Source organism: Gymnodraco acuticeps, unplaced genomic scaffold (genome assembly GCF_902827175.1).
Source record: "Gymnodraco acuticeps unplaced genomic scaffold, fGymAcu1.1, whole genome shotgun sequence".
In the NCBI taxonomy this organism is placed as follows: Eukaryota; Metazoa; Chordata; class Actinopteri; order Perciformes; family Bathydraconidae; genus Gymnodraco; species Gymnodraco acuticeps.
In genome coordinates this window covers 684,680-710,119 of record NW_022990158.1, presented here as the reverse complement: position 1 = coordinate 710,119, position 25,440 = coordinate 684,680, and positions in this window count along the sequence as shown.

Here is a 25,440-nt window from a genome sequence, read left to right as displayed (position 1 = left end):
CATGGAACCAGTAATCACTAACTTGTTTCCCCCCGGCCCCTTATTGGGTAACCTAGCAACCAAGCTTCAGCTCATGTAGCCTATCTTCGAATCTACTTACAAATAAATATGGGGAAGTGTCAGTTCAACCGTATTTGGTTGGAAAACATCTAATTTAGTGCTTGGTTGAAACCAGTGGAGGGGAACGTGTTTGAAGCCCGCTGCACCTTTTGCAAAATAAATTAGCGTTTGTTTTGCTAATGTAGCGTTAGCTAGTGCAGCAGCAGCTAATGTAGCGTTAGCTAGTGCAGCAGCTCCCGCAACAACACCGGGGGACCTCCGGGCGAAGTTTGGGTCTACGTCAACCCTAAAAGCGGAGGTGCTGTAGACGCTAAATACCGTAGCTAAACACCAATCATACAACAGCAACGATGAACTAGTGTAGCCAAGGCAGCAGAGCTCTGAATATAGCTACACACACACACACACACACACACACACACACACACACACACACACACACACACACACACACACACACACACACACACACACACACACACACACACACACACACACACACACACACACACACACTTTTTGTCTAACACGCTAACACAGTTCTGTACTGTTACGCTGTTGTGTTCAGTCATTGTTCTTATGTTGAACATGAATACATTTATATTGTAAGTGATTATGGGACGTATTTCTTCTTTATATACATTTTCCTTCATACTTTATTGCCGTGAAATAGGTCTTAAATTCTATTCAAAGTGGTCTTAAAAAGGTGTTAAAAAGTCTTACATTTGAGTTGGCGAAACCTGCAGGAACCCTGTACAATAAAAAGTCCTGCATTCAAAATGTTACAAGTAAAAGTACAAAAGTATTAGCATCAAAATATACTTAAAGTACCACCTGCAGAGGGATCTAGATTCAGGTGTTCTTTTCCCCATAGAGACCGCCTCGCTGCACATTATCCCTTGCATAAAGATAGATTGTGGGTCCCTTATAACATGTTGTACACAGTGGAAATAAACATTCTGGTTACCTCAACATCAGGGATCTTATACATTAAACTCCTTCTGAATCAAACCGTCACGGTAGCATTACCTTACTGATCCCTCTTAAATTAGAAAAACACACGTTACTTTACCAGCAGAGAGAAAATAGATTATTAAATGATTAATGTGACTAATAAAGAGCAGTTTGATTATTAAGTATTATTCTGTTGATCGATGTCATTACATTTGGTGAAAAGCACATAATGACTTGTTTAAGACTCGTTTTGTCAAAGTTTAGGACTTGACTTGACTTGAACTTGCCCATCCTGACTTGAGACTTGACTTGGACTTGAGCGCAAAGACTTGAGACTTGACTCGGACTTGAGCGCAAAGACTTGAGACTTGACTCGGACTTGCAAAACAATGACTTGGTCCCACCTCTGATTCTAACTGCCCACACACAGCGGCTGATTGGATTCGAATATAATAATTCATAAGTTATCCTTATACTTGAACAAAACTAAATGTATGTTTTTTACAAATCACGAAAAAGGAAGAAAACTTTTGATCGATTGTTTTCTGGAAATTTCCAAATATGTTTCCATTAAGCAGTCTTTAAACAAAGCCAGAGCCCATATAATCAGCGGTGCACATAACTTTTTGAGTGAGTTACTCAGATGAGTACCAGGAGACAGCGTTTGGTACTCACCCCACACGAAGCGTGGTCCTCCTCAGTGTCTCCTTCACTGTCCTCTATTTACACTTCTTGCATGATAGATGATGATGATGAAGATGCACATCCCTGTCTCTTTTTAAGCCTCCAATTTGCTTTCTCCAAAACTTGTTGCCAAAACTGTGAAGTCTTTGCATTTCATTTGGCCAATTTGAAGGATCAAATACTAAGAAATTATCACATGACTTGAAGTCATATCTGATTTCAGATGTGGGAAGTTACTAAGTACACTTATTCAAGTACTGTACTTATATGATATTTGTACTTTACTTGACTTTGATCTAATTTGTAAAATTAGCTGCACCTTTACCAGCTTTGATAACACTTTAATGATCAATCATTACAAAACATATAATATATATTATTCTGAAATGGACCAATCTGCACAATGACTACTTTTACTTTTGGTACTTTACAGTGCATGACATTAAGGATTTTGGGAGATGGCCCTGTGGGCCATCTAAGCTAATTTACAGATGGCCCTGAGCCCAATAGAGATTGCCCTGAAAAATGCTCGCGGACGAAATGACGCACGAAAGGTTTGGGGGGCTTCCCCCTAGAACATTTAGATTTGTGCAGGTCTTAGATGCTCTCTGGTGCATTCTCTAGACTGAATTATAAGATGAACCACCACAATATTATATTGTTCAATGTTATTCTTAATTTCACTTGTTTGTTTGTTCTTGTTTGTGTTTGCTCACTTGCATGCCCTGCATAGCTATAAGAAATACTTAAGTTGTTGATCAAGACACTTTCCATCTGATGAAGGCAAATGGCTTCCCAGATGTAAAAAAGTAGAAAACATTACATTCAGTTATAACTGCTAAAACAAACATTATTTACACTATTAAAAATGTTTGTAATGTTGTCTACTGTAAGTTGGTCGAACGAATGCCTCCTCATCCGGAAGCTGACCGAGCAGACCCGAGCAGCAGTCGAGAGGAGCCGAGCGCATCCGCGAAGCACACAAAATGGGACGTCAGAGTTCCCGTTAGCCGGCAAATCTAAATCTCTACGGTCAAAATGATTTCCCTTTAGCGCAATACCGCTTCAGTTGCGCCACTTATGTGACAGACAAGAAGAGTATGTGACAGACAAGAATAGTCAACTCTAATGTCTAACACTTAATGTGGAGAAAGAGATGTCCTGTATGGGTTGATTGTGCGTTGATCTGTTAGTAATGCCTCAGGGTTCCGGTGGGCATGTAAACAAATGCATAATGCTGCGCTATACTTTGCGGCCTCACCCGGTTGCATAGCGACACTTATTGTTTAGGTGTCTTTTAATAAGCAGGTAGTCATATCATCTAGAACTAGCTGGATCTGATCGATATGGACATAAACGCGAGTGAAGTCTAATCTGACGGGAGATAGAGATCAGCTGCTGCTGACGAGTTGATACGCAGCTCTGCATAATCACCTGCAGCGGTGAGCGGAACAAAACACACACTTCAGGTTAGAATATCACACGTAGCTATTTTAATTACCTCTTAAACTACCTAAACTAGTTATAGATATGTTTAGTTTTACTGTCGGGTCACTCATTACTGGATCCGCGAGCTGCATGATACTGGCATAATAGATTGCCCGGTCGGGCAACCAGCAGGTGAGGCTCCATTGCCCGAGCTAAATACTATATGGCCCCGGGCCATCGGGCAGTCCTTAATGTCGAGCCCTGCTTTAACTATATTTTGATGATAATACTTTTCTAATTTTACTTGAGTAACATTTTGAATGCAGGACTTTTACTGTAACATAGTAACACTCTGGTACATCTACTTTTACTCAAGTACAAGATCTGAGTACTTCTTCCACCTCAGTCTGATTTCAAACTCTTCCATTAACACCCTGAGTAAGTTTGAAACTGTGTTTCACTCTACTTTGGTGTAAATCAAACTGCAGCAGCTTGCCCACAGAGCGTGAACGTTGTGATCAGCTGATTTTGCGCAGTTCTCCAGTGTGTGCACGAGGCACAGAATGTGCACAGGGGAGTCTCCCACTGCAGCCAGTTGGCGGAGTTTTGGCACAATTCAGTTGTTCATACTGACGTTAACCCTGTCTGTGCACACGGTGAACAACTCTGTTGTCCAGTGATCTAAGCCTCTGCCTCCTGTAAAGCTTCACAGGTCTGTCGGTTATGTCATTATGTCATGCGCGGCTCGGCCAGTAGGCCTACCCAGTTCAATCAGTCATAGAAAGTCCGAAGAGTTTTTGCAGGGATCGAAACGGCAATGTAGCTGCTTAATGTCTTTGGGTTTTTTGACATGTCTCGTAGTTTACTCCATTGAGTGTTGACAAGAAACACGTGTAGACGAAAAATGTGTTTTGTTTTGATGTTTTGAGGTACGCAAAGGCGCGTAGTGACACAAGTGACGTTACGCAATTCAGATTTTTGCCGCGCATGCGTACCTGCGTACCAGTTATGTGCACCCCTGCATATAATGTTCCTGTTAGTGTTTAATTTGTAAGGTAGGGTAGGTTTTGTTCCAAAAGTGTAAAATCTAGTGGTGCACGATAATTATCGGCCCGATAATTATCGGTCCGATATTAGGAATTATGACGTCATTCCGATAAACCCGATAAAAGTATTAATAGCCCCGATAATATACAATATATTTTTTGGGTAAAAAAAAAGAAATAAATATGTGGGTGGATTGGGATGAGGGGCGCTTGTTTTTCACTCGGCTCCTCCCGTTTTGCCAGTACTGTGGTATTAGTGGTTTAGGAAGAAGAGAGTTTTTCACAAATCCAGCGCTCCCTAACTCATGCCTGGCTGTGACGTAAATGGTGTGCGGCCGTGAAGCCAGGACAGTAAACAAACATGTCGTCGGTAGTATGGGACTATTTCAAAGTTTCAGAGTTAGATAGTTTGCTTGCTATTTGTATCAACAAATGCAATGCAGAAGTTCCACGAGGAGGGAAAAAGGCAACGAGCTATAATACTTCCAACCTGATTAGTCACCTGAAACATCGCAATCGCTACGATGGTGTGTTAAAAGCGTACGAAGATGCCTGCGCTGCTAAACTAGCGGCGAATCCAAAGCCAGCTGCAAAGGCACCGGGGCTTTTACCTATCGACGAGGCTTTTGAAAAAGGCAAGAAGTTTGCCAGAGACGACCCCAGGGTTAGTTTTGTTCATAGTAGTAATGCTCATGTCATTTGCTCACTGCTAGTCTTTTTTTTACCACCAGGTGTGCAAAAACTACAGGTACATTTAATATATATATATATTATATTATTATCGGTTATCGGTATCGGTCTTGAGAAGCAGGAAGTTATCGGTATCGGTTTCAAAAAACCAATATCGTGCATCCCTAGTAAAAATCTATTTTGTTTTGGATAAACAGAGAGAAGGGTGGCCAGGTGACCTAGCTACGCAAGGTACAAAATCAGCTAATCAATCAGTTTGTTCATCAAAGTAAAATATCTGTATTTAACTTTAATTATAAGGAATACATCACAAAGCAAAAGATCACAACACAGTCCAATTACCAAAACTGCCAAATGATATACCAAATATATATAACCCGAATATGTCAAGAAATCTAGGAATAATTTCTCAAAACCATGTGGAAAGAGTGTGAGTTAGTGTATGAGAAGGGTGTATTGTCCTTTAACACTCTGAAAACAGTCCAGTTCAATGTCAGAGTGCAGTTCAGATGGATATGGTTGTGTATGCAGGAAGGGTTCAGTCCATCCTGTGGCCTGTACGACGAAGCCAGTTCAACAGATCCTGGATATCTTTGAGTTATCTGGCTTAATTTACCCTAACAAACGCAATCTCGCTAAGCGGTCCTACGAAGTCGGTTATCAACTCGGTAAGTCAACCCACGATTTCTCTGTCCGAGCGCAAACATGGAGAAGCGTACTGACAGCAGAGCATCATACTTCATAAATGAAGAGTAAACTATCATGTTAGACACATATGAAGATGTACAACTTTAAACATCCATGACTTAAACACTTAATTCAGGATAAAAGCCACATACTGTAGCTGCATCTGCAAGGTGCATAAAGAACAGCTGGTTAAAACACTTAACTACTACTACTAGTGTTTCAATGTGTAAATTAACAGTTTTATGATATCACTGCCCCCATCTAAGACATGACTGACTTTAATTACACTTGAGTGGAATGAGAATCTTATAAATTGGTAGATAAAACTCAGCTGAGGGTCCAAGCAGGCTAGGGAAGATCACCGATCAGAATGCTGTTAACAGATGATGTTGAAGGTGAATGACTCCACTTCGAGCAATAAAATGAAAAAACAAAATAAAAAGCACTTATACAGATGTAGCACCTAATTTCAGACTCAAGCTTACAGCTTCCTGCCTACGACCTGCCTAAGACCAGTATCGAGGAATGTTAAGCCCTCCCACTATTTTCCAAGAGGGCGTTGCCAGATTTTCAATTTCAGGTTTTAACCAAGCGGCAAACTCACCTTCATGATTATGGATCTGTGAGTGAATTGTTTTCTAACGCGACCCTTTTATTTATATTAGGTCTTAAAGTTTGTGCATACATTAGGGCGTGGTCACATTGAGTGACGGCTCTGTCAAGTGCCTGCCGCTGTTAGCTTCTTGTCTCTCTGCTAGCTGCTCCGTGAAGCTAGCTACAGGGACTCTGCCTGCTCAGCTCATCCAGGAAACACAACTTGTAGCCGGCCGTGGTTGTTTGTTCTTCATGCTTATATATCGGACTATTGTGACTCGCTCTGCGGTTAAAACAGACGGTGCATGAATGCGGTTTTGCGGTAAGTGAAATTCTAGTGCTTTATTTATGTGTTAATGATTTTAATCATCTACGTAATGAATGGTAAGGCTTGGGTTAGCATGTAAGCTAGTGGTAGCTACATCGGTGCTAACGATTGTAATCGTAGCCTCCAAGTTAAAATCATAGACTGTATATATAAAGGTTACAACGAAATAGACAAGTGTTAAGTGGGATAATACTGTTGAACAAACTGCTTCTGTTTGAGGTTGATAAAATAAGGTCATCCTTGTAACTTAGAGAGATATTTTATTATGTAGGTAGAACTGTATGCATCGCTCAGGTTAATTTAAATTGGCTATGCTCAAGTATGTAGACAAGCTAACGTCGAAGTAGTGTATGTGAAATCAACCTCACAATAAGATGTGTGTATATTACAATTAATAATGTCATATTTCAAGATGATTACTTAGATATTACAATATGGTTGGTTGAGCTGGAGTTCATTATTGAGCTTACACGTTAACGTCACAGTCATCTGAAGAACGAACCCAAACCTTGTTGTTTTTTATTAATTGTATTACCAAATGGGTATCAAATAAACAGTAAGCATTGGTAACACAACTTCCAAAGTTACAGTAAAATAAAAAGGTCCCTGACTCGGACAATACACAATCCAACATGTTCAACAGAAGATAATCAGTTATATTGTTTGTGCACATGGTACTTTACATATATCTATCTATATATATATATATATCTATCTATATATATATCTATCTATATATCTATATATATATATCTATATATATATATATAGAGATATATATCTCTGTTTGTTTAAGGTGTCCAGGTGATGCAGACAGGCTGGACCAGAGAGTGAGAGACAGAACTGGACTCCTCACAGCAGTGAACTTCAGCACAGTACAAAGACTCTTTTTTCATACTGTACAAAGAATCAAGAAAGATATTGGTTTAAATGAATGAAGTATTGACTTGAATACACTGATATACATTCCATTAAACAATACTAAATACTAGATCACCTACACATCAGTTAAGTTGAGGGTTTTTTCCATGCAAAAAGTTACATTTAGATGTTAACAAGCAATATGACTTTGTTAGCTTTCTAATGTAATGTATTGAAGGCAAAGATATTTAACACATAGTGAGAACTGCTACTATTTATCTCTCAATATTGTCTTTAAAAAACGTGGTAAAAGTTATTCTTTCAGTGAGACAACAGAGCAAGCTTCTACAGTTGCACTACGTTTTGATAACAGTTCAATATTATTTTGATAATAACATATATTTCAATGTTGATGAACTTCATACTGTTCATTCATAATCTGATTGTCTTTGTAGCTCATTGTTGAAATAAAAAAAAACATTACAATTACAAAATAATTATATCTAGCCCCTAAACACACCGCTTTCATAAATAATACACTTGTTCTGCAATAATATGTTTTATGTTTCCTGTCATTTTTGTTAGGAAAGGACATGCCTGAAAGACACGACATGTTCTCCTTCTCTGAGGGTCAAGAAGAACATCCAAGAGGAACATTAAAAGCTGATGTTATGAGATTTTAAGACCAGTACAGGACATTCACTAAGAAACTACTTTTATTGTAAAAACAGTCAGCTGATCGAATGCAGCTATTTCCACATCTACACTCCATCCGCTGATTATTTATATTTGCCTCACTTTATGAGCTTCACAACATGTTCCTTGTTTTGCAACGTCACAAATAAATGGGGCCAATCTTCAGTCAGATGTGAATGTGTAATCTAACATTTTCAGTAAGAATAATGGACAAAAGGAGTGCAAATACAAATACAATTTATTGAAATGTGAACCAAAAGTTAATCAAATGTTTTAAATATAAAGCACATATGGACAGAAGGTGTAAACCTATTAAATGTATTAAACACATTTAGTCAAATAAAGTGACAGACTAGGCCTGTGCAGTTGGTATCAGCTTTGCCCAGCATGGGCTCCTTCATCAGCCCTGGTCCTCCTCGCAGAGGAAAGACCCTCAGTCCTCTCCAAACCAACGTTCATCACACGGAGGTTTCTCCCTGAAGTCTCTGCAGCTCTCTGGACACCATGCTGTCTCAATCCGTCCACACTGAATATGAGAGGGGGAAAATGAAAATAATAAATGCTTTAGACAATAAGAAATATAAAGTTGACTGTTGAGTTGCTCAGTTTTTTTAGATTGTCAATACTATTACTGTATAACTAATATCTCAGGTTAAGAGGCACATTCAAATAAAGATTGGTCTTTAAATACATTTTGTCTTTTGAATTGTTTGTCTAAAGTCAAGGATCTATAACTGGTACTTAGTTTTAATGATATAGTCTGGTTATTATGCTGTTTGGAGGAGGCCTCACAGGTAAGAGCGCTAACTAGCTACCATCACATGTACCTTAGCTTGACTTAAATGTATTAAACGCATAGTTAAGTGATATCAAAATATAAATAACTAATGTCATGCAAACATATTAATATTTGCTTGATTCCAGTGTTGAATTTAGCACAATTACATACAAACGTTAAGGGGTTTTAAGATTCTGAAGTATTATGCTAAAAGCTCAATAACTTAGATTATTATTTATAGTTTTGCTGAATAGTTTCATGTCCGCTTACCTTAGAAACGTAAAATGTGACGGCAGCGTGCAGATGTGGAGCATGTTAGCTTAGCTTGGTAGCTTCAGCTAGCTCTGGAACTTCCAGCTCGGTGGCAGCAGGTCCCGCCTCGGCTCCGCCTCTTTGCCCTTATTTGGAGCAGGCTGGAGAAGGCGGGAGTTGAACTCTGACGTCACTGTCGAGCCGTTAGTGGCCGACTCCGCCTACTAAGGGCTTCACGGCAACTCTGCAGAATCCTACGGGTGACGTCACGGACCCTACGTCCATTTATATACAGTCTATGGTTTTAACCAGGTGATGGCGCTTCATTCACAAATACAGAAAGACAAGTTTCATGGACTTTCAGTTGTGTTTTGAAAAGCATTTGAACACATCAATATTTTAGATCAGGGGTGCCCAACCTTTTTTTAACCGAGAGCTACTTTTAAAGTTGCTAGTCTGCCGAGATCTACCAGTCCAAATAGAGAGGCGTAGCCATTACTGACAGCCTACTACCAGGTAAATACACACTTCTACTTGTATAAAACTGACCTTTGTACGATGAATACTTCATAAAACACTGCAGATCCTTTATCTTACCTCTTTCTAATCTACACACATACAAGTATTGAACTGAAGTTACACAACAGTGTTGTTATAAGTGGGTAATGTATTCAAGAAACATTGAACAGTGCTGCCACATATGACACAGGAAAAAAAGAAAATACTCTGAACCCTTTCTTTGCCATTATATAAAAATAGTGTTGCTACAAAAGTATAAATGAGGCTTACTAATAAGACAACTCAGATCTGAAGCTACACAGGAATCTGCTGCAACAGTGCAATAAAAAAGACAACATTAATAGAATCAAACCCTTTTTTGTTGCATTTTAGTAGATTATAAAAATAAATGCCTTTTAAAATAGAATGCAAGCAACACTAGTTTCTTAACCTGAATTGATAATAGACTATAATCAATTTAAGTTTGCATTCTTATACCATTTTGTACAATAATTATAATGAATAAGTTCAAACAAACTCAAACTTACAGCTGATTAATAACGGTATCTAACTTGAGTTTTTATCATATCAAAAACCTGTTGAAATGCTTCTGTTATTTTTATTACGCATCGGCAGCCTCCAGGAATGCTTCTTTCACAACTTCGCCGTCTTTGAAAGACTTCATGTGTTTCGCAAGAACGTGACAGACACGATAAGATGCTCTGGTAGCAGCAGCCTTGCTCTTGTTGTTGGGCCTGGTGAAAATGGACTGCTGTGCATTTAGCTGTCCTTTCAGGCCCCTCCCCTTTTGGAGCGTAGGGCAGAATTAGGAGGGAATTCCGTCTCGTAGCGTTTGTGCACTGTTTTGAAATGCCGCTCCTAAATGACCCTTCTTCGATAAAACCACGCTCGCATTGCAGATGAGACAGATGCACTTTGAATTGGAATAGATACAAAAATAATCATCCTCCCACTCGGAGTGAAAATTATATATGTTTTGCTTCTGCCATAATTGCGGTCTTGTGTGTGTGCGGACTGTCACTCCTGTTGACACGGACAACGTTAGCGAACTAGTGCACTGCCCACTGCTCACCAGCCACGCCCCGACACATGGGGTCACGCCGGCCAATCACAAAGCTTTGATGCGTTCAAGTGCATTATTCTGGCACAGGAAGATTATGTTGCAGGACATTAACGATAAAACAGAATATTGTTGTTCTATTTTTAGACACATCTCGCGATCGACTGGGAATCTCCCCGCGATCGACCGGTCGATCGCGATCGACTGGTTGGGCACCCCTGTTTTAGATCAACTAAAGTATATCTAATCTTGTAATTCAATAATATATAGTTTTTATATATTAATGAATCATAATAATAATGTAAATGTTTACATTACACTTCTTTATTTGTTATGCTCATACTTTTACCTTTACAATCGTTTGCTTTAATATGCAATATATTTTTTGTATATTTTTGTGTTTGCTTCCTCCTGCTCCCTTTCGGACACATACTGTATAATTTATTATTATTATTAATAATATGAAGATATTAAGATAAGATAAGATGTTACTTTATTGATTGAACATTTTAGTTTAGAATGTGCTTTCCCACGGTAATTCAGAAGGCTCACAGGTCACATTCCGACCATTATTTAAAACAATAGGTGCTTTCACACTGTCTACAGTTTGATTTGTATAGAGGGAGCGATTAGGTGTGGCGCATTTATCATAGGTGATCAGAGCAAACTGCCTGCCGTCAGATTTCATTTAAAAAACAGGTCTGATTTTAAGACTATTTCTGCGCTCATAAAGAATGATAAGAATAAGAATAATGCGTATTGAACTGGTTTAATTCATTAGTGAGTTTATTTAACACTAGAACCGCCAATCGGATCAATTTTTGTGATGTGTGTTGTGTGTGTGCAATGTAACTTTTTTTCAAGAAAATATTAAAGTCTCCCAGTTCGTGACTTTTCGTGAAAGTGTGTTATGTAGCACCCTATGTTGTTAAAAATTGCATTCTAATGGCGGGATTTGACGGTTTTAGGTAGGCCTATACAAAAACCTCTGGCGGTTCTAGTGTTAAGGTAATTAGGTACAGTAGAAGCCCTTTTTTATCAGTAACAAATTTAGCAGTTGAACATAAAAGTCAACTAACTGAGGGTCACTTGCAATGACAGTGTTGTGTCTAACTGTAAGCTTGTCACTCAGAGTAACCTACAGTTAATTTAGCTGCTGGAGAAGAAAGATCAGGGGGGGGAGGGGGGGAGAGAGCTGTGGTTGATGGGCCATTAGTTGTGTAATACACAGCTGAGAGCTGCCGTTTCATTCAGACTGTTTAAAAAACGGTAACAACGGACTATTTTTCTTAGCGGATGCATGTCAATTTAAATCAATACATACAACTATTTTTTAAATCAATAAAAACATTTTCTAAATCCATAAAAGCATTTCAATTAATATTGGGAGTCATGTCGTTACTTTGTTGAGAATGTGGCCATGTAATAAGCGGGATAATTTGCAGCGACTTGTTCCTTATGGGGAAAATAACACCCTTCAAGATCCTCTAGAAAGATCTCATGAACTTTCCCACTCAATCTATCAAGACCCGAGCAGTTCTATTAGAAGTCCAAGGTAAAGGCACAGGCCGGCGCATATCGCTCATGGAATCCCTCACCATATGAACTCTGACCCCTCAAGTGTACAAGTGAAGAGACACCATGTGTCAGCTCCTTTTAGAATAGAATTGATTCTCTTCTCAGAGAAACAAGGGTATGAAAAGAATAGCCAGAAACAGAGGAAGAGAGGCAGAACGTGACTACGTAAATGCACTCTCCTAAATACTAAACGAGTAAGAGGTGAAGAAACACAAAGCCAGAAATTGAAAAGAAAAGGCACCATCATGCTTCCCCTTAGAATAGGGTGGAAATTATGAAGATCCAAATTATAAAGAGGGGACATGGGATACTAGTGAAGAGGGACAACAGTGAAAAAGCCCAACGTATCCAACGTACTAGCACTCTCCAAAGAGACAGAAAGTCGAAGTACACGCCGAGAGGCACAACGTGACTACGTAAATGCACTCTCCCGTGTAAATTAGTTCAAGGGAAAGGGGGTGAAAAACTAAACTAATCAAAAGAAGGAAGTAGAGAGGCCTAAATGCCCTCTCCTAGATTCAGTTAAAGGAAATAACTGGGGAACAAACAAGTACAGGAGGAAAGGCCCAACGAGTCAACGTCAACACACTCTCCTAGAATAGTTCAAGGTAAACGAGGTAGGAAGAATATAGTAAGAAACAGAGCTGAAAAGGCGTCCAAGAACGCTTTCCCTCTAGTCCAGGGTGAAAAATGTAGGATAAGAAAACAGAGATAGAGAGCACAACAACCTATCTCTTCGTCAGATGCACTCCCCCGCCTGGATAAGCGACTCTGTGCCCCATCCCCCTCTACCGGACCTTAGATCCGCAGAGGGAGAGGGGAGGGACCAAGCCCAAGGGGGGGTTTAAGGTTTTAAATGAAAACCCAGCAGAGATCCAAAAATGGATGAAAAAGTAATTACAAAACGGTTTATAAAACCAAAAGGTTATTCCTCATATTTCTAAAATGTTCTAATCTAATTCAGGGTTAAACCAACTCAGCTCCAAGCAACCAGACGTAGCAACCAGTCAGTCTAGTCAGAACCTTCTCTAAGGTCTCCCCGCCCCCAACCTACTAATCATAAAAAACTGAAACCCCATAAAACCCCAATAATATTAATAACATTTAATAATATTAAAAATAGTATCAATTCTGAGGATAACTAAATAAATAAATAATTAAACAAAAGCCAGAGAGAAAAAGCGAGTTTTAAGTGTTGATTTAAAAAAAAAAAAACAGGGTCTGGGCCGACCTCACATGGAGGGGCAAAGTATTCCAGAGCCTAGGGCCAGCCGCTGCGAAAGCTCGATGCCCTCGGGTTTTAAGCCTGGTCTTAGGCACTATCAACAGCAGCTGATCAGCCGACCTTAAGGCTCTGCCTGCGGTGTAGCGATGGAGGAGTTCGGCTATATAGGCAGGAGCCAGCCCATTTAGGGCTTTGAAAACAAATAAAAGGAGTTTAAAATCTATTCTGAACCGAACTGGAAGCCAGTGCAGTGAGGCCAGAATTGGGGTGATATGGTCACGCTTTCTAAGAAGACGTGCAGAGCGTTCTGAACTAGCTGGAGGCGTCTAATTGAGGCCTGATCCATACCCACATACAGAGCATTGCAGTAATCCAGTCTCGAGGTAACAAAGGCGTTAATAACCCTTTCTAGGTCTTTAAAAGATAAAAACGACTTGGTCTTAGCCAATAGTCGTATTTTGAAAAAGCAGGTCTTGACTACAGTGCTAACCTGCTTATCAAATTTAAAGGCGCTGTTGAAGGTCACTCCAAGGTTCATGACAGAGGGGAGGATATTTTTATTGAGGGAGCCCAGAATATCAACCGGGGAGACTGTTGGTTGGGGTCCAAAAAAGATGACCTCGGTCTTGCTCTCATTTTTGGCTCAGCCAGGATTTAATCTCTGTTAAGCAGTCCTTCAACTGCTGTAGTAAGTTGGCATTTTGATTGAGAGGCAGGTACATCTGTACATCATCAGCGTAACAATGGAAGGGGATATTATGTTTTGTGAGAATTGAACCTAGGGGCAGTATGTACAATAGGAAAAGGATGGGGCCCAGAATCGAGCCTTGGGGAACCCCACAGGTAAGAGGGGCTTTGGCAGAGGAGAAGGCACCCAACTGCACTGAGAAGCTACGGTCCGTCAGGTAAGACCTAAACCATGCAAGAGCAGAGCCTGTAATGCCTGCAGACTGTTCAAGCCGTGACAACAGGATACTATGATCCACAGTGTCAAAGGCAGCAGTTAAGTCTAACAGCACCAAGACAGCTGGTCTGCCTGAGTCGGCGGCTAAGAGCAGATCATTAAAAACTCTTAAAAGGGCAGTACTATGCATAGGTTTAAAGCCAGACTGAAATGTTTCATGGATGCCATGCGTGGTTAAAAACGACTGCAGCTGGGCGTAGACTACTCGCTCCAAGGCTTTAGATAAAAAGGGTAGCTGGGAGATGGGCCTGAAATTTATGAGAATGGAGGGATCGGGATTTTTCTTTTTAAGTAGTGGCTTAACCACGGCATGTTTGAAGGCAGCTGGGACACATCCTGAGCTAAGAGAGGTGTTTACAAGCAACTGATTCAAAAACATCTCTAAGGAGGCGAGAGGGAATGCTGTCTAAGGTGCAGTTTGTCGGCCGCAGGTGCTTGACTACTTCCGAGAGAGAAGAGAGGGATACAGGCTCAAAATGGTCGAGGACAGCAGGGCACAGAAAGGGAGCAGGATCTGGGGTAACACTAGTATAAGCTAGCCTTAGAGCAGATACTTTTTCGATAAAACATTTAAGAAATGTATCGCAGAGAGTAGTTGATGGCACAATTGGAGAGGCATCACAAGGATTAATGATCGAATTGAGGACATTAAAAATAACTTTATGGTTTATGGCTGTTTTTGGAGATTAACAGAGAAATATACTCTGCTTTGACTGCCGTCTGATAATCGGAAAGGCAAGCGCGAAGAATTTCTAAGGAGACATGAAGTTTATCCTTTTTCTCTCTGCACGCCTACAAGCGCGTCTAAAAGCGCGAGTACAATCGTTGAGCCACGGCTCTGAGAGAACTTTGTTGCGTCTAAGCGTAAAAGGAGCAACGGAATCCAGTATTAGTGTGCATGTCGAATCAAACAAAGAGATAAGCTCATCCACACTAAAAGCACAGTTCACCTCTAATTTACAAATCGGATAAGTATTAAAAGCATCTGAAAACTGTGAGGCAGTCAAGGGGTTAATTGAACGCAGACAACGCGCAGGGGCACGTGATTCAACTCCCGCAGAAGGGATCGAGGTTGTAAACAGAACCGGTAAATGGTCTGAGATACGTGTTCCTGCACATATTTCATCCACAGAGATAGACAATCCAAACGATAATACTAAGTCTAAGGTGTGTCCTTTATCATGTGTTGGGCCAGCCACAGACTGAATGAGACCGAAAGAGTCGAGGAGGTTTAAAAAAATCCCTAACCAGAGGTTTAGACTCGCAGCACACATGGACATTAAAGTCTCTGCAGATCAAAACACGATCATATTTCACTATGATCCCGGACAGAAAGTCAGAAAAGTCAGTTATAAAATCATTATTGTATTTTGGCGGGCGATACACGACTGCGCATAGTATAGGTGAGGCCAGGTTCAGCTCAAAAAGCTGCAACTCGAAGCTAGCATAGCTAGTTACTGGGTGAAGCAAACGGCATTGGAGATTAGCTCTAAACACTGAAGCTATACCCCCACCACGGCCAGTGGTACGGGGGGAGCTGAAGAAAGTACAGTCGGGAGGAAGAAGTTCAGAAAACGGTACATACTCGCCGGTGTGGACCCAGGTCTCCGTCAGGAACATTAAATCCAGATCATGAGAGGTGAAGAAGTCGTTTAACAGGAACGTCTTGTTTGCTATTGACCTAGCATTTAGCAAAGCCATGCAGAGTTTTCTCTCCGGGCTGGCCGAAGGTGTAGTGCGTCTCAGCTGACGAAGATGTGCGTGTTGAACGCCGCACGGACCAGGAGCAGTCAGTCGGGCAGGAGGAGCTGCCAGCGGGCCCAGCAGAGGCCGCAGCTCCGGAAAAACAGGGCGAATCCACCGAACCCTCGGATGGCGTGCAGCAGGAGGGCCGTGACATCTGATGTGTGGATAAGTCACGGAAGAAGCCGTCAGGTGTGCTTTTTGATGGACGAGCGCGCCACCACGGTTTCCCCGTCGCCTAAAGCGCTTTCGATGAGGCAGGGTGGAGGGCAACCGGCGCAGGTAGGTGGGACTATCAGACAGTAGAGGTGGGGGAGTCGATTTACGGTTGCCAGATATAGGTTTGGGCAGCAGTATAAACTCCAGTGATGGTCTTAGGTGGAGGAGAGCTTGGCGATCATAGACAAGCAGAGCAGGGACATTCTGACAAACATAAAACAAAAACAGGATAGCTAAAGGCAGAGAGCTGAGGGAGCGGCATGCTGACACAGGCGCCATCTAGTATGTAGTGTCTCTACTTTAAAGAGTACTGTGATGCCCCTGCGGGTGCATCAGTAGATAGGGTGTGGCTGTTCTGTCTGTGCTGCATTGGCTCCAGTGATTGCACCGATTGCAGTAACTCAGGGCACCTGGGTCTGGTGCTCTGCAGCTATCTTAAAGCCTCTCTGCTCCTGTCTGCTCTCTCGCTCTGTTTTCCTGCAGGCACCCGGCTCTGATGAGTATAAATGTGTTGAATTGACCAGTGTTGTGCAAATAAACACCTTTACCTACCCGTTGACATGTTGTGTCTCCTTTTTGTTGTGGCCTTTTGAGCCAGGTCGCAACAAGTACTCTATCAGTAGTTGAGTGTGTTCTCTCTTCCACAGCTCACAGGTGTGGCTTGTTTGTCTGATGAGCTTCCTCCAGATCTCAGGTGGGGCTTGTTGAGCCAGTCCCCTTTGTGATCAGGGAAGGTAGGCCCAATCCCAAACCACGCCCTACACCCTACCCCTACACACTCCCCTTCCGTGACGTAGTGAACTGTGTGGAGTGACACTCGCAGCTCAACGAGGCTCCCTCCTGTCAGATGGAGGGAGTAAATACAGCAGCAAGCTTTGGGACGGCCTCCCCTCTCTCCGGCAGAAACAGGAAATGCCGTAACTGTATGTAACAACGGTTTCAAATCAGCATCTCTTTGACAAAAAGTTTAAATTAATAACTCAAATAAAACTCCAAACATCTTTAATTGTGTTTTTGTAAAGCTTGTTGTTTTTGTAAAGCTCTTTTAGTTTTAAACCTGATTTTTACAAGTTTCTTTTTGCAACAATCTGTAAATATACACAACTTTATAATAAAATGCACACATTTACCTTTTTCTAGACTAAACACAGGTATGATCCTAAGTTAAAACAATATGAGGTTATCATCAGGTTGTTAACATTGCAGTTTATCAGCGGATGTTTGCTGGAACTACTTGTTAACAGCGTGTTTCCTGACGGACACACACAGCGTTGAGTCCGGTCAGGTAGAGACCGGTCTCCAGTCAGCACTGATGCAGACTCGCTGTTTGAGGGCTTGATAGCCCACTCCCCCTCCACACCGCTCCACACTCGTTGGTTTGGAACAGCACTTAATGTGATGGACCCTCCGCGCAAACAGAGATGTAGTGTGTAGGGTGTAGGGGGCGGTTTGGGATTGGGCCGAACTGTTTATTTCCCTCGTCCTGCTACAACTTCCTGTCTGTCTTCTTCTGTTGAATTCTCTGATGTCCAGTGATCTGTATTTTAACCTCTCTTCTCTTTACTGTGGACAGTTTAGCCATCATGGAATCAAAGTTTTGTGCTCTTCACATAAAAACTAAATGTTAAAAATACACTACTTTCTGATTGATATGACAAACCAAAAGCCCTAAACACCAAACTAATCTACATCCGCTACATTTTACCTGAAACATTTATCCCAATAAATAATTTCCAGTGTTCAAAATGAATCATAATAATGTGTTATAATGAGTTTAAAATGAAAATATAAATGACTGACACATAAAATGAATAGAAATAAAATAAATGCATTTTGCCAGTAAAAAATGTTTCTCTGCCTCTAAATACAGGTTGCTGTTCAGGACGTGTTATTTCTGTAGAAAATCAATTCCTTGTTTCCTCTCTCCTCGCATGGTTTCTTTGGAAAATATGCAAGTGAGGGAAAAATGGATGAGATTTAAGAGACTAAACACAAAGTGTGTCTTTCTCTGTGACTATTTTACCAGCTGCATAGTTAAACTGGAATATTAATCTAATGTTTCAGTGCTGTCTGGTAATCCTGGCACAGTTTTTTTGGCTGCATGTTAAAGGGTCCCTGCAGAATTTTAAAGAATCCTGTCATTTTTAATGTGGGGACATTTTAAAATCTGACACAACTCTCAAAGCCTTATCTCCCTCATGAGTGTAGACCCCTCCCGTCTATGCATGACATGTTTTTATATCATTTGGCATATCATCCCTATCTTTTTTCCCCATGTTCCCTTTTCCACTTAGCGTAGAGGAGGAGAGCAGCAGCCTCTGGAGTGAACGGAACAAAATACTACATTTCATAAACTAAGTTTCAATTATTTGGTGTACTGTACATATTATGTTTGTTTATGGAATATCTCTATAAAAACAGCTTTCTGTAACGCTCAGCTCACCCTTGTTGGTGCAGTGGTTCCGTAAGCATTTATTTCCTCAAAGCAGAGAAGTCCTGGTTCAGAGTCCACAGATTTCTATGTTAAGCAATATCTTACTTATCTTAAAAATTGATGAGATGTTTCTCCTTATCTTTCTTACAGTGCAGACGCTTTTCTGCTTGCTCCTGCCTTTGCTTACTTTTTATGCTGATTTTCCTATTCTTATTCTCTGAAAACTTCGAGCAGCGGCTCCTGGACATTAACTTATCACTGGGACAGTTCATCTTCGTAAATAGACGGAGGGTTTCAGCCATATTTCAACATTTGTACGACGACCTCAGTCTTACAGTAGCGTGGCCTAGCAACAGCTAAAGCCTGGTAGGCTACTGCATGCTATTTAGCTTAAGCTAGTTGGTAGCAAAATGCCTCCGTTCTCTACAGATGACTTCCACAAACTTATACAGAAGATAGCTGTGTTGGAAATGAAAATGCAACGGTTGGAAGTTAACGTGGAAGTGAATGGACTATGTCGTGGGAATGACACCACTTTACCAGTGTTGCAAAATAATGGAGAAGGGTATGCTAACTCACAGCTAGTTAGCAGCTACAAGGAATCCAAGGAACAGGAGGGCTGTGTACTGGGTAATAAATCTACAAGTGGTAGTCCTCCCTGGAACTCTCTGGGTGCAAAGCCTAAGAGTAAATCATTTCCATGGGATTTGGGAGGACGGATAACAGGCAGAGCCCAGCGCTCTGAAATCTGTGATGCGACCAGCTGGCCTGCATTGTTATCACCCAGGAAGAGCGCCTCTTCAACCCCTATTCATACTAGGAAACAGCCGTGGACAGCTGCTAAAGGGAGAATTACAAACAATCCTCCTAAACCACCAAGTGTGCCAATCCAGAACAGATACGCTCCGCTGACCGAGAACCGGAGATCTGATGACCTGGATAACCTGTCCTCTTCATACAGCAGGGTAAGGACCAATAGCTACTCCAAAAGTAAAAGACTAGAGGGAAAGCTAACGACTGGGCCTGAAACTCTGATTGTGGGTGACTCTGCTGTAAGAGATGTAAAAGGTCTGTGTAGTAAGAACAACACCAAAGTACTCTGTTTTCCCAAGGATGTGGTCTCTGACTTGGCTGAGAAGATCCTGCATATTGGGGCTGAACATCCGACTGTGAAGAATGTGGTACTACACATTGGAATAAATGATGTTGTGAAACAAGAGTCAGAAGTGCTGAAAGAAGACTTTAAATGTTTGTTGGAAACTGTCAGCTCTCTAAATGCGGAGGTGTTCATCAGTGGCCCTCTAACGCCAGTCAGAAGAGGAGTGGAGAGATTCAGCAGATTGTTTGCACTGAACACTTGGCTTTCAACTGCCTGTACTGACCATTCTGTCAATTTTATTGACAATTTTAACTTTTTCTGGGATCGCAGACATCTTTTCAAGGCAAATGGAGTTTGCCTGAACAAGTCAGGAGTGACATTGTTTATCTCTAACATATTCAACTGCCTGCGTCATCAATCTGTTCCCTCTGCCAAGGACAAGCGGCAAGAGGAATCAAAACAGGAGAAAGACACAACACATCGCGCAGAAAACCCTGAAGAATTATCACTGCACCCGCCTGAGGAATGTTATGATTATGGGAGACCTATGAGACACATGGAGGAGTCTCCACTGCCCCCCCCCCCCCCCCTGTCAATGCCTTTGAGGATACTCCGTTCACCCTTTCACCCTCGCCCACCCTCCTGGAGATCGATGAACACACAAAGGAGATACAGAGGGTTGGCACCGATTCCTTCCTGGAGTTCAATAACCAAACTAAGGCGATACGCAGGGCTGGCACCATGTCCTTTACCCCCGCTCCTCAACGACACCCACCAAAATCACCGCAGAGATGCGCACCATCTCCCCCGTCTTCATCAAGAAAGCACCTGCAGTCTCAGAAGCCTGATAAGGATGTGTGTGTACAAAATGCAACAAACTCTTACTGATATGTGCTGGGTCCAGGTTCAAGGGCGTATGGCACTCAACTCTTTCCAGGACATGCCGGGGCCCTGCCTGCCTATAGCTTTGCCGATATCTGTGTTGATAGGTAATAGATTAAGAGCGGTGAATCATCTTAGATACAGGAAGCGCTCAAACGTTTGTGTGAGTTTATATAATTTAGCAGTGATTCCATGTCAGCCACAGCTTGTTACAAAAAATATGACTGATAGTGTGTTTAACAAACTTAAACTAGCTTTATTAAATGTCAGGTCTTTGGCAGGAAAAACATTTTTAATCAATGATTTTATCACTGAGCACAATCTCGATTTTATGTTTTTAACAGAAACTTGGATTGAACAAAATAACAGTGCAGCTGTTCTTATCGAATCAACCCCTCCCAACTTTAGTTTTCTGAGTCAGGAAATAATGCATAAGAAAGGGGGTGGAGTTGCTATTCTGTTCAATGATTCCCTTCAATGCAGGAAGACATCTTATGGAAACTTTGCTTCTTTTGAATATGTGGCCCTTCAGCTGAAATGCTCCTCTCGAGCTCTGTTCCTAAATATCTATAGACCACCCAAATACTGTTTAAGCTTTTTTGATGACTTTACTGAACTGCTGTCTATAGTGTGTATTGACTTTGACCGTCTAGTCATTGTTGGTGATTTTAACATCCATGTTGACAACCCCCAGGACAGAGGGGCAAAATAACTGTTTTGTGTTCTTGATAGCTATGGACTGACTCAGCATGTGACGGAGCCCACGCACAATAAGGGGCACACTCTGGACTTAATTATTTCAAAGGGTCTGAATATCTCTAAGGTTGTGGTGACTGATGTTGCACTCTCTGACCATTCTTGTGTTTTCTTTGAGAGCTCTATTTCTGTTCACAAAAATGTTCAAAAAGAGGTAACCACAAAGCGATATTTAACTGAAAATACTAGGGAAATGTTTACTCAGAATTTTTCTTCCACACTTGCCCCTGCTAACATCTCAGTAAATGAGCTCGTAGATCATTTTAATTCAAAAATGTAAAATGTTATAGATGCCATTGCTCCAACTAAGGTAAAGGAAGTGTCTGGCAAGAAAATATCTCCATGGAGAAAGGCCATGACCGTGAAAACAGAAAAAAGAGAATGTCGAAAAGCTGAACGCAGGTGGCGAAAAACAAATCTCCAGGTTCACTTTGAAATCTATAAAGAGAGACTTGGCCTTTATAATTTGGAATTGAAAAACGCACGACAATCGTTCTTCTCTGACATCATTACCAAAAACAAAAACAACGCACGTGCCTTGTTTGCTACCGTCGACAGACTAACTAACCCCCCAGTGTCGCCTCTGAATTTCTATCCACCAGGGCGTGCAATGATTTTGCCTCCTTTTTCACTGACAAAATTCAGAATATCAGACAAGCAGTCAGTGCCTCTGCATCAGGAACAGCAAATGTGTTGTCTCTGTGTCCACTTAACATCAATTCAAACACCATGACACAATTCCATCAGATTAATGATAAAAACCTAGAGGACATTATACAACTTCTGAAATCCTCCTCCTGCTGCCTTGATATTATTCCAACAGGATTTTTCAAAGATGTTTTGCCTTGCATGGCCTCAGATCTACTTCATATAGTAAACAAATCTCTTCACTCAGGTATTTTTCCACAGGCCCCTGAAAACTGCAGTCATTAAACCGCTCTTAAAAAAGAATAATCTAGATGCTTCAGTAATGAACAATTACAGGCCCATATCAAACCTCCCATTTCTAGGTAAAATCATTGAAAAAGTTGTTTTTCAACAGTTGAGTAATTTCTTGCATTTAAATAACTGTTTCGATGTGTTCCAGTCAGGCTTTCGTCCAAACCACAGCACCGAGACTGCTCTTGTAAAGGTCTTTAACCCTTAAAGGCTGAGCGAGCCGCCTGCGGCTTCAAAGAGGTAGCATTCTAAAATGCTTAATAACTTTTTAACCGCTAATCCTATCCATCTGATTTAAAAAGTGAGGTAAAGCGGCTATTCTAGGCTTTTTTGCTGGTATCACTATGTCCTTTTCTGGGATTGAGAGGCTCCGACGTGATCGGGGCAACGTCATCACATTTTACAGCCTTGATTCGTCAAGGCGACCCACACGGCCCCTCCGTCTGAGCCAAACAGCAAAGGTTTTTGACTAAGTCCCACCCCCCTGTGTCCGGATAGGTTTAACATGTAAAGGTCCAGGCAAACCTCTGCCCATGCTACCATCTTCTCGACCAATCAACATAGGTTGCTGTGTATGTTTTTGGCGGCGGGAGATAAACAAAGAGAAACAGAGAGACGAGAGAGTAATACTAAAGAAGAGTAATTTTGCCAGTGTAAGAGAAATAAATACAACACGAGATATCTAGATACAGTCACACACACACACAAATACACATACATACACATATCCCAAGACAAATTCAAACCAACATGTCAAAACGGCGTTACACTACGGAAGAAGCCGTAGAATTTATTTTGTCTGGCGGACCCGCTTAGCGATGCAGCGGTGGATTCCTCAGATTCTGAAGCATACAACTGGCAATGAAGAGGAGTATCACGGGATTGATCCCTTCGAAGATAAAAAGTGAGTAACTTTGCTTATTTCTTATTGTTTGTGTTGCATTTATCGGTTGCTGTTTCTGTATAATGCCGAAAATAATTAGTCCTACGAGTTTTTATAATGGATGGCCATTTGCCGTAATTGTGTCATAAAGTGAAGTCCTGAACTCAAGATTCACTATCAATAGAGGCTACTATTTATTTCAGTAAAAAAACACCTTTGAAATGAAATACCTTTCATTTATTGCCTCATTCCGCTTGCCCTCTTTGGTTGTTTGTTATGAGGTCTAATGTTATTATATTCATTGCATTACAATTCAGTTACTGATTCCATCAACTAGTAATGTTAGCAGAGGCATAAAGTGTGAATCAAATCAAAAGTTGACTGTGTTTAGAAAATAGGATGACACTGGAGAAATAAAAGCAATAAAGGAAATAAAATAAATTCAGACATTTATATCTGTATATTTTCCTCCCTTTTATTTTAGTACAGAGGATGAGAGAGGGGATGCACAAGCCACTGTCCCCATCAGTAGGCCTCCTTCAAACCGAGAGGGTGCAGCATCCAGAAAAAAGGCCAAACCAGACCGTACCTCAATGCCAGCCCCCCTGACAGTGAAAGGGACAGGAAGAGGAAAAGGGAAAAAAAACATCTCTAAGATGAGCCAGGAGCTGTTTGGAACGGACCTGAGGTGCCAGATACTGCCCAACAACTACCACACTTTTGCCCGAAAAGAGCCCCTGGAGTCCAAGGCTTTGTTGGTGTGGAGTAAGGCACTTGATGCTGACTGCTAGAAAAGGTTAGAACAGGTTAGGAGAAACAAATAAATACAGGAGAGTCAAGCAGGCGAAAATTCCGTCTTTAAGGGTTAATGACATCCACTTAAACACAGACAGTGGCATAACTTCAGTGTTAGTATTATTAGATCTCAGTGCTGCGTTTGACACTGTTGACCACAGCATATTACTAGACCGACTGGAAAACTGGGTGGGACTTTCGGAAACAGTTCTAAATTGGTTTGAATCCTACTTAAAGGACAGAAACAACTTTGTTTCTATAGGTAAATACACATCTGAGTTGACAAATATGACATGTGGGGTTCCTCAAGGCTCCATCTTGGGGCCTCTTCTCTTTAACATCTACATGCTACCACTGGCTCAGATAATGAAAAACAACAAAATAAGTTACCATAGCTATGCAGATGACACACAAATGTACGTAACAATTTCACCAGGAGACTATGCTCCAATTCAAACACTGAGTAAGTGCATTGAACAAATCAATGACTGGATGTGTCAGAACTTTCTCCAATTAAACAAAGATAAAACTGAGGTAATGGTTTTTGGAGCCAATGCAGAACGTATAAAAGTTAGCACTGAGCTTCAGCCTGCAATGTTCAAAACAACAGATAGAGCCATAAATCTAGGTGTAGTCATGGACTCTGACCTGAGTTTCAACAGTCACATTAAAACAGTTACTAAATCAGCCTACTATCACCTAAAGAACATATCTAGGATTAAAAGACTAATGTCACAGCAGGATTTGGAAAAACTTGTCCATGCTTTTATCTTCAGTAGACTCGACTACTGCAATGGTGTCTTCACAGGTCTCACTAAAAAATATATTAGAAAGCTGCAGCTAATTCCGAACGCTGCTGCTCCAGTCCTCACTAACACTAAGAAAGTGGATCACATCACTCCTGTTTTGAAGTCATTACACTGGCTTCCTGTGTGTCAAAGAATAGATTTCAAAATACTGCTGCTGGTTTATAAAGCACTGAATGGTTTAGGCCCAAAATACATTTCTGACCTCCTGCTAAATTATGAACCATCCAGATCTCTCAGGTCTTCAGGGACTGGTCAGCTTTCTGTCCCCAGAGTCAGAACTAAACATGGTAAAGCAGCGTTCAGTTATTATGCTCCAAATATCTGGAACAAACTCCCAGAAACCTGCAGGTCCGCTGCAACTCTGATTACTTTTAAATCCAGGCTGAAGACTTTTCTTTTTGTCACTGCTTTTAATTTAATTTAATTTCAAACCTTTATTTAGACAGATAGGTCCCTTGAGATCACGGATCTCTTTTA